Below are 8,990 nucleotides of genomic sequence, written 5' to 3'. Positions count from 1 at the left end.
CTATTGTCACGTTCAATTTTTTTAAGGTTAATTTAGACGAGGTTACGTGCGCGCACGTAACCTCGTCTACGTTAACCTTAAAAAAAATGAAATAAAGCTCTGTCGACTTTGCATATTTTATTCAACATATCAGAGAAAGCGCTGGAGGGGAGCATTCCTGTCGACCTTTGGAGGATGTTTCCCCCATTTTTCGATAATCAGGCAATTTTTTCAAGCTCTTTTCTCAAGGTCATAGCTTTTGACTGACACCACTAACATCAAAACTTGACTTTTTGTGCTTACCTTGTCAAAGATATATTCTGTTGATTTTCATAGTTCATTTTGAATTTCTTTCATTGAAATTCCAGAGTTTTTCGAAGTTCATGAGAGAGACGACACACACACAGAGACAACACACATAGTAAGACGACACATACAGAATGAAACTGAATTACAATATGAATATGATCAGGAATTGTTTACAAGTCAGGTTGGCCGAGTGGTTAAGGCGCTAGACTCAAGATCTGGTCCCCATATGGGGTCGTGGGCTCGAGTCCCACACCTGACAATTTTTTTTCTTATTCTAAATCTTTGGAAACAGCCTCTATTTCCGACCAAGAGCTTGAGAAAATTGCCTGATTATCGATAAATGGGGAAACATCCTCGAATCGTTACTGATATGATATTAGTGCGTAAACTAAAAACTTACAAAAATATCCAGCACTTTTTTTTCTTATAGCCTTGACTTTGAAGACTTTGTCGCCCTCCACTATAACTTCACTAATACATCCTTCTCTCAATAGAACCATCTCCCCCAAAACACTTTTCAGTCATTTCTTGTTAATTTTTTTTTATTTCAACTCACCCACACGGGTTTTTTCTACATTTGAACCAGAGAATGGAACTAAGTTTCACATTTGAACGATAGAATTGTATTTTCCATAATTTTCTTATAGGAAACTAGAGTTTATGGTCAAAAAACACACACAGAAACTTACACACACACACATACATAATTACACACACACACACACACACAACTTACACACACACACACAAAAACAAGAAAACACACAAACAATAAAACTCCAACAAAAAAATACACACACACACAAAAATATGCACGCACACAAAAAATAACACATACATATACAATTACACACACACACACAAAAAATTACACACACACAAAAAAAAACACTTACACACACACAAAAAAAACTCACCCACACATAAAAACTCACACACACACACACAAAAATTTTAAACACACACATAAAAAAAAACTTACACACACAAGAAAAAACTAACCCACCCAAACACATACACACAACTAACCCATACACACATAAAAACATACACACACAAAAAAAAAACTACACTGAGTGTTGAAAATGATTTAATAACATTATTTTAGTTTTTTTTTCTTGTCCCAAACTATTTTTTTAGCAAGAACCATTTGGAGACCAATTTGATCAAGTTGGAGAAAGTTCAAATAGGATCATTACTGATATTGATATTAGTGCGTAAACTACAAACCGACAAAAATATTCGGAACTTTTTTTTCTTATAGCCTTGACTTTGAAGACATTGTCATCCTCCACTATAACTTTGATGATACATCCTTTTGTCAATCAAGCCATCTCTTCCAAAACACTTCTCAGTCATTTCCTGTTAAAAAAATTTTCTATTTCGACGCACTCACACTGGTTTTTTCTACATTTGAACCAAAGAATAACACTTTTCAGTCATTTCTTGTTAATTTTTATTTATTTCAATTCACCCACACGGTTTTTTCTACATTTGAACCAGAGAATGAACTAAGTTTCATATTTGAACCAGAGAATTGTATTTTACATAATTTTCTTACAAGAAACTAGAGTTTAAGGTCGAAAAAGCCTTACTAGCTCAGATTTTATGGAAATAGTTTTATTTTTCGATCCAAAAATAGACTTAAGTTCCACATTTGAACCAGAGAATTGTATTTCCATAATTTTCTTACAAAAAACTAGAGTTTACGGTCAAAAACAATTAATAGCTCAGATTTTACGGAAATAGTGTGTCTGACAATAGATGTACGCAAATTCCTTTTCCTACATCTCCGATGTTTTAATATGCATTCTAAACGCTTGATATGCTAGCTTACTCTAAAAAATAATGAACACAAAGCAATGTAATATTTTTTATAAAACAATGCTATGTAGAATATTACTACAAAAATATATTATGATACATTATTAATATCAATGATTAACTTGGGATATTTTGAATCTGTTGCATAATATAGTTCACCATATTCTCTCTTGACTGTCCTTTTAAAAGATAACTTCACTTTCTTTTTTAACAGCAGTATCTTCACTTTCTTTTTTAAAAGATAGGTCTTTTGCTCCTAATGTTGTATTATGTAAAAAATGCTAAATTAAAGCATGGGTTTGCTTAGCTAATGACGATATTTAATGAGAGAATATAGGTGAGGGTGCAATGTCATTCCTTTGAAAACACAGAGAGCGCGATTTTTTGAGTCATAAGTATACTTTGACATTTTAAAGTACATACAAAAAGAAAAAAATAAATAAAGTTGAAAAATTTCGAAGTTAAAAAAAAAAACAGTTTGTTTTTATGAAAAAAATATTGAATTATTAGTTCAGATTTTACGGATATAGTTTATTTTTCAATCCAAAAAAGGACTTAAGTTTCACATTTGAACCAGAGAATTGTATTTTCCATAATTTTCTTTCAACAAACTAGAGTTTACAGTCAAAAACCCTTATTAGCTCAGATTTTACAGAAATAGTTTTATTTTTCGAACCAAAAATGGACTTAAGTTTCACCTTTGGGGTTGTGGTAGGGGCCTCACAACACTGTTCAAATGGAACAAGTGTATTATAACGACCACCGAGTTTCACCCTCAAATCCTCTTCTAAAATCATCTTTTAAAATGTCTCTAACTGTTTCACCGAAATAATTCCCTAAAATAATAATTTGTTCTGAAAAGATATAATAAAGCCTTAACAAGTATTATAATGGGGGTTCAGGAGCCATTGGGGCTCCGGGGCCCTTTGGGAGCCCAGAGAACCTTTGAGGACGGGGGGGTCCCTTCGGGGTTGGGGGGGGGGTATCGGAGCCCTTTGGGGTTGTGGTAGGGGACCTCACAACACTGTTCAAATAGAATTCGTGTATTATAACGACCATCGAGTTTCACCCTCAAATCCTCTTCTAAATCATCTATTAAATCATCTTTTAAAATGTCTAACTGTTTCACCGAAATAATTCCCTAAAATAATAATTTGTTCTGAAAAGATATAATAAAGCCTTAAAAGGTATTATAATGGGGGACTCAGGAGCCATTGGGGCACCAGGGGCCCTTTGGGAGCCCAGAGAACCTTTGAGGACCGGGGGTTTCCTTCGGAGTTGGGGTGGGGGGATCGGAGCCCTTTGGGGTTGTGGTAAGGGACCTGACAACACTGTTCAAATGGAACTTGTTTATTATAACGACCACAGAGTTTCACCCTCAAATCCACTTCTAAAATCATCTTTTAAATCATCTTTTAAAATGTCTCTAACTGTTTCACCGAAATAATTCCCTAAAATAATAATTTGTTCTGAAAAGATATAATAAAGTCTTAAAAAGTATTATAATAGGGGACTCAGGAGCCTTGGGGGGGCCGGGGGCCCTTGGGGAGCCCAGAGAACCTTGGCGGCCGGGGGGTTTCCTTGGGGTTGGGGGGGGGGGGTTGGGCACCGCTGGGGGTTGTGGTAAGGGACCTGACAACAGTTTTCAATCGTAAGTGGTTTATTATAACGACCACAGAGTAACTACGATAATACATGGGTGGGGGGTGGGGGGTTGGAGCCCTTAGGGGTTGATGTAGGACACCTCACACCACTATTCAAATGGAACTTGTGTATTATAATGACCACCGAGTTTCACCCTCAAATCCTCTTCTAAAATCATCTTTTAAATAATCTTTTAAAATGTCTTTAACTGTTTCACCGAAATAAGTCCCTAAATTAATAATTTGTTCTGAAAAGATATAATAAAGCCTAAAAAAGTATTATAATGGGGGACTCTGGAGCCTTTGGGGTGCGGGGGGCCTTTTGGGAGCCCAGATAACCTTTGTGGACGGGGGGCTTCCTTGGGGGTTGGGGGGGGGGGATCGGAGCCCTTTGGGGTTGTGGTAAGGGACCTCACAACACTGTTCAAATGGAACTTGTGTATTATAACGACCACAGAGTTTCACCCTCAAATCCTCTTCTAAAATGATCTTTTCAGTCATCTTTTAAAATGTCTCTAACTGTTTCACCTAAATAATTCCCTAAAATAATAATTTGTTCTGAAAAGATATAAAAAAGCCTTAAAAAGTATTATAATGGGGGACTCAGGAGCCATTGGGGAACCGGGTGCCCTTTGGGAGCCCAGGGAACGTTGGAGGACCGGGGGCTTTATGCGGGTGTGAAGTGGGGGTAGTAAAATCGTGGGGTATTGTGGTTGGGGGCCTCAAAACATTGTTCAGATAGAGTTCGGGTATTATAACGATCATAAAGGGTCACCCTCAACTCCTCTTCTAAAATCATCTTTTAAATCATCTTTTAAAATGTCTCTAACTGTTTCACCGAAATAATTCCCTAAAATAGTAATTTGTTCTGAAAAGATATAATAAAGCCTTAAAAAGTATTATAATGGGGGACTCAGGATCCATTGGGGCGCCGGGGGGGCCCTTTGGGAGCCCAGAGAACCTTTGAGGACCGGGGGTTTCCTTCGGGATTGCGGGGGGGGGATCGGAGCCCTTTGGGGTTGTGGTAATGGACCTCACAACACTGTTCAAATGGAACTTGTGTATTATAACGAGCACAGAGTTTCACCCTCAAATCCTCTTCTAAAATCATCTTTTAAGTCATCTTTTAAAATGTCTCTAACTGTTTCACCGAAATAATTCCCTAAAATAATAATTTGCTCTGAAAAGATATAATAAACACTTAAAAAGTATTATAATGGAGGACTCAGGCCCCTTTGGGGCGCCGGGGGCCTTGGGGTAGCCATGCGACTCTTGGAGACCGGTAGAGTACCTGGGGGGTTGCGGTGGGGGGTTACAACCATGTGGGGCTGTGGTAAGGGACCTCGCAACACTGTTCAAATGGAACTTGTGCTTTATAGCGACCACAGAGTTTCACCTTCGAATCCTCTTCTAAAATGCTCTTTTAATTCATCTTTTAAAATGTATCTAACTGTTTCAACTAAATAATTCACCAAGATTATAATTTGTTCTAAAAAGATATAAAAAAGCCTTAAAAAGTATTATAATGGGGGACTCAGGAGCCATTGGGGCGCCGGGTGGTCACACAAAATCAGAAAAAATGTTCAATGTTCCTAAAGTACCTACGCATTTAGATTAAAAATGAAGATATTTATGCAGAGTTTCAACTAGCTATGGCTAAGTTTGCTTAGAGATCATTTATTTTTTTGCAAAAACACTAAAGATCATAAAAAATTTTCGATATTACCTTAGTACCTACACAATTAGGCTAAAAATGAAGAGATTTATGTCGAGTATCAACTAGCTCTGTCACTACCTAATATAGAAAAGCTATTTTCCTGCGAAAACACAAAATCAGAAGAAATATTCAATGTTCCTTTAGTACCTACGCAATTTCTTTTTAAAATTATCCAATCACTAATTACCCCTTTTTTTCTCCACCTTCAAATGTTCCTTTAGTACCTACGCAATTAGACTAAATCATCGCCCGGTTAACACTAAGATGTAAATTGAGTAATCCTCTCGCAATAATAAACCAAACCAGATTATACCCACCTAACCAGATCAAAAAATGGCGGTCACACTAACTTGATTAGTAATTGGATTCAGATATACTACGAACGGACTTTCAGTCCTACATTCACGGGTTTCTGCAATGTGTTATGGGCTTCATTGAAAAAATACCAGTTTAAAAAATAAAATAAAAAATAAACATGTATCCATGAGTTTGACCTCCAAAAAATGGGTGTCACAATAGAAAACCTGTCTGCCAAGCCATGTAGGGTTCATAGTAATAGCTAACTGGCCCTGGTAACCCAATTACTTGAAAATACACACACATATCCATGCCTCAGGCTTGTAAAAGTGCATGTGTATTCAGTGCCTTTATCCCTATTACTACTTATATATATATATATATATATATATATATATATATATATATATATATATATATATATATATATATATATATATATATATATATATATACATATATATATATATATATATATATATATATATATATATATATATATCTATATATATCTATATATATATATATATATATATATATATATATTTATATATATATATATATATATATATATATATATATATATATATATATATATATATATATATATATATATATATATATATATATATATATATATATGTTTCATTAAAAATTAGAAGGAGCGTAAAATTGAAAGCCTCAGAGGCACATTTATGAAAACTGTTTTATGTTTACAATAGTATATAAAGTTTACCAGTACAAGTCACAGAAAATTTGGGAAAAGTTGGAACAACATAGATTTTGAGCATAAACACTATATTTATAATACGAATTTTATTTTAAATATAATGAAAGATCTAGTCTGGTTTTTCTTTTTTTTTAATTTAGCTTTTCAAAAATATGGAACATTACTAGCCTACATGCAAGTGGATCAACGTTTGTGACAGACTAAATTGCTACTAATTGCTAAATTGGAAGTTATGTGAAATTTTTGAGAGGGGGTCGGATATGAAAAGAGAGAGAAAATATGTGTGGAATGGATGAGTTGAACAAAATTTGATAATTTAAAAAAAAGTAAACATTTTGTTTAATTATTTTTTTTTAGTTTGAAATTCAAGTAGCCAAAAGTGTGTCATAAAGAATTCAGTAATGTTTTTGCGTGTGTGTGTCTTTTTTTTTTTTTTTTTTTTTTGCTACGTAATCGAAATTTCTCTTTGAGAATCCGGCATCAGTTGATTGACCTCGAAAAATGTTGTACTCTTTTAAATGCATTTTACTTGTCTTCAGTTCCATAATGCTCTTCCAAGATCCGTTAGATTTGCTTCATCTTTTGCACCTGGGTGCCCAAATAACCATCTCCATAGCTCTCATTTTATTTCAAATCTGCTTACTCCAGTAGTGAGATTTAATATCTAATCCCATAGTCACCATAAATGTTTAATCCTATACCATGTTCCAAAGCTATCTTTCTGTTCTGATGATAAACCGAACAATAATGCGTTGTGTCTATTAGTGGCAAGTGTTAGCATGTATGGGTGGGAAATGCAGAAACGGTAAAAGCAACTGAGGATTCCTTTGACATACACTTGGTTTGGAAGTTATTTGGAATTTTTGAGAGGGAGTCGGATATGAAAAGAGAGAGAAAATATGTTTCGAATGGATGAGTTGATCAAAATTTGATAATTTAAAAAAAGTAAACATTTTAGTTTAATTATCTTTTTAGTTTGAAATTCAAGTAGCCAAAAGTGTGTCATAAAGAATTCAGTAATGTATTTGCGTGTGTGTGTCTTTTTTTTTTTTCTTTCTTTTTTTTTTTTTTTTTTGCTACGTAATCGACATTTCTCTTTGAGAATCCGGCATCAGTTGATTGACCTCGAAAAATGTTGTACTCTTTCAAATACATTTTACTTGTCTACATGACTCAACCGCTATAAATCACAATGAATAATTGGTGAAGTGTGCCTCGTAAATAGCGTCATAGATAGAACATTGACCCCCTGGATTGATTCTATGTCATGGGGCACGCCTCACTCAAGAGACCCCAAAAGGAATTCCCATGACATAAACATTTTGTTTAATTATTTTTTTTAGTTTGAAATTCAAGTAGCCAAAAGTGTGTCATAAAGAATTCAGTAATGTATTTGTGTGTGTGTGTCTATTTATTATTTTTTTTTTTTTAAAGAAGATCAGAATGGGGTGTCTAAAGCGTTTATAAGAACCCAGCATTCTACTCCCCTGTGGATTGATATGGGGCTATGCGAAAGTTGTGAGGATAATTAATGTTTTATACTTGATTAAGAACAAGATTTTCATAGAAATAATTTGTGGATATATTACTAATGTATTTTTGCGGTGGAAGGGGTGCCTTATTACGAAAGGGTACCCAGAAAAAAGGGAAGGTTATTTTGCGGTATGGTAATTTGTTGTAGTATATCTTGTTTTAATCAATTATCTTTGCCTACCCAAAGTTTAAAATTGTAGTTAAAGAATGTAATCTTCTTCGTGGGTGGCATTAGTGTTAAAGTAAATTTAAGTAGTATGAGCATTATGTCACAGAGTGGAGAGGAAACAGGGTAACTAAAAAAAACCTATAGCGTCTCAGGCACTATGAAATTTCCTAGCTGATTCGGCTCAAGAATGCCACTCTTTTAGTAGCTTCAAAGACTTCTAAGAAATCGTTGGGTCCTATGTAATTTTATGCTTATTATTATCATGCGGTAACTTTCCTTATTACTTTCTATTACTGTATTACTGTATAATTATCATTATTACTGTCTCTATTATTATTATTATTACTATCATTGTCTCTAACATTAGTATTATTGTTTATAGTTTATTATTATAACCTTTTCTCTATTACTATTATTATTGTCTATATTACGATTATTACGCCATCAGCTCCGTTCTAGTTTTTTGCTGAGTAGTCAGAATAAATTCCTATAAAATACTGATACCATCCCCCCTTCTATTTTTTTATGAGTTAATATTTAAATAGTTTGCCTACCTTCTCCATAGGGGCTTTGTGAGTATTAGGGCTTTGTATTCGTTCTAGGATTTTGTTTTAGTTTACGAATGTATCTTATCTTACTATCTGTCACGGACTTCCGGCATTCCGTAATAGAAAGATGAGTCTGTTTTGATTCGTGGGGCTTCTTACAAAATCTGAATCAGGGTGAGATACTGATTATGCCCACAAGCACTTGTACAAAGATAAATTCAAGCAATACTACCTTTAATTA

General features: G+C 34.3%; 1 protein-coding gene across 1 annotated transcript in view; it reads right to left on the bottom strand.

Moving 5' to 3' along the window:
* LOC148945082 (FERM and PDZ domain-containing protein 4-like) overlaps positions 1 to 8,990 on the bottom strand; it is a 122,502-nt gene that overhangs the window by 6,175 nt on the left and 107,337 nt on the right. The window lies entirely within an intron of this gene.

This window comes from Artemia sp. Qi Xiang Cuo, chromosome 13, assembly GCF_049724085.1.
Source record: "Artemia sp. Qi Xiang Cuo chromosome 13, ASM4972408v1, whole genome shotgun sequence".
NCBI lineage: Eukaryota > Metazoa > Arthropoda > Branchiopoda > Anostraca > Artemiidae > Artemia > Artemia sp. Qi Xiang Cuo.
The sequence above is the reverse complement of the archived record's forward strand: the minus strand, read 5'-3'. Positions and strand labels throughout refer to the sequence as shown.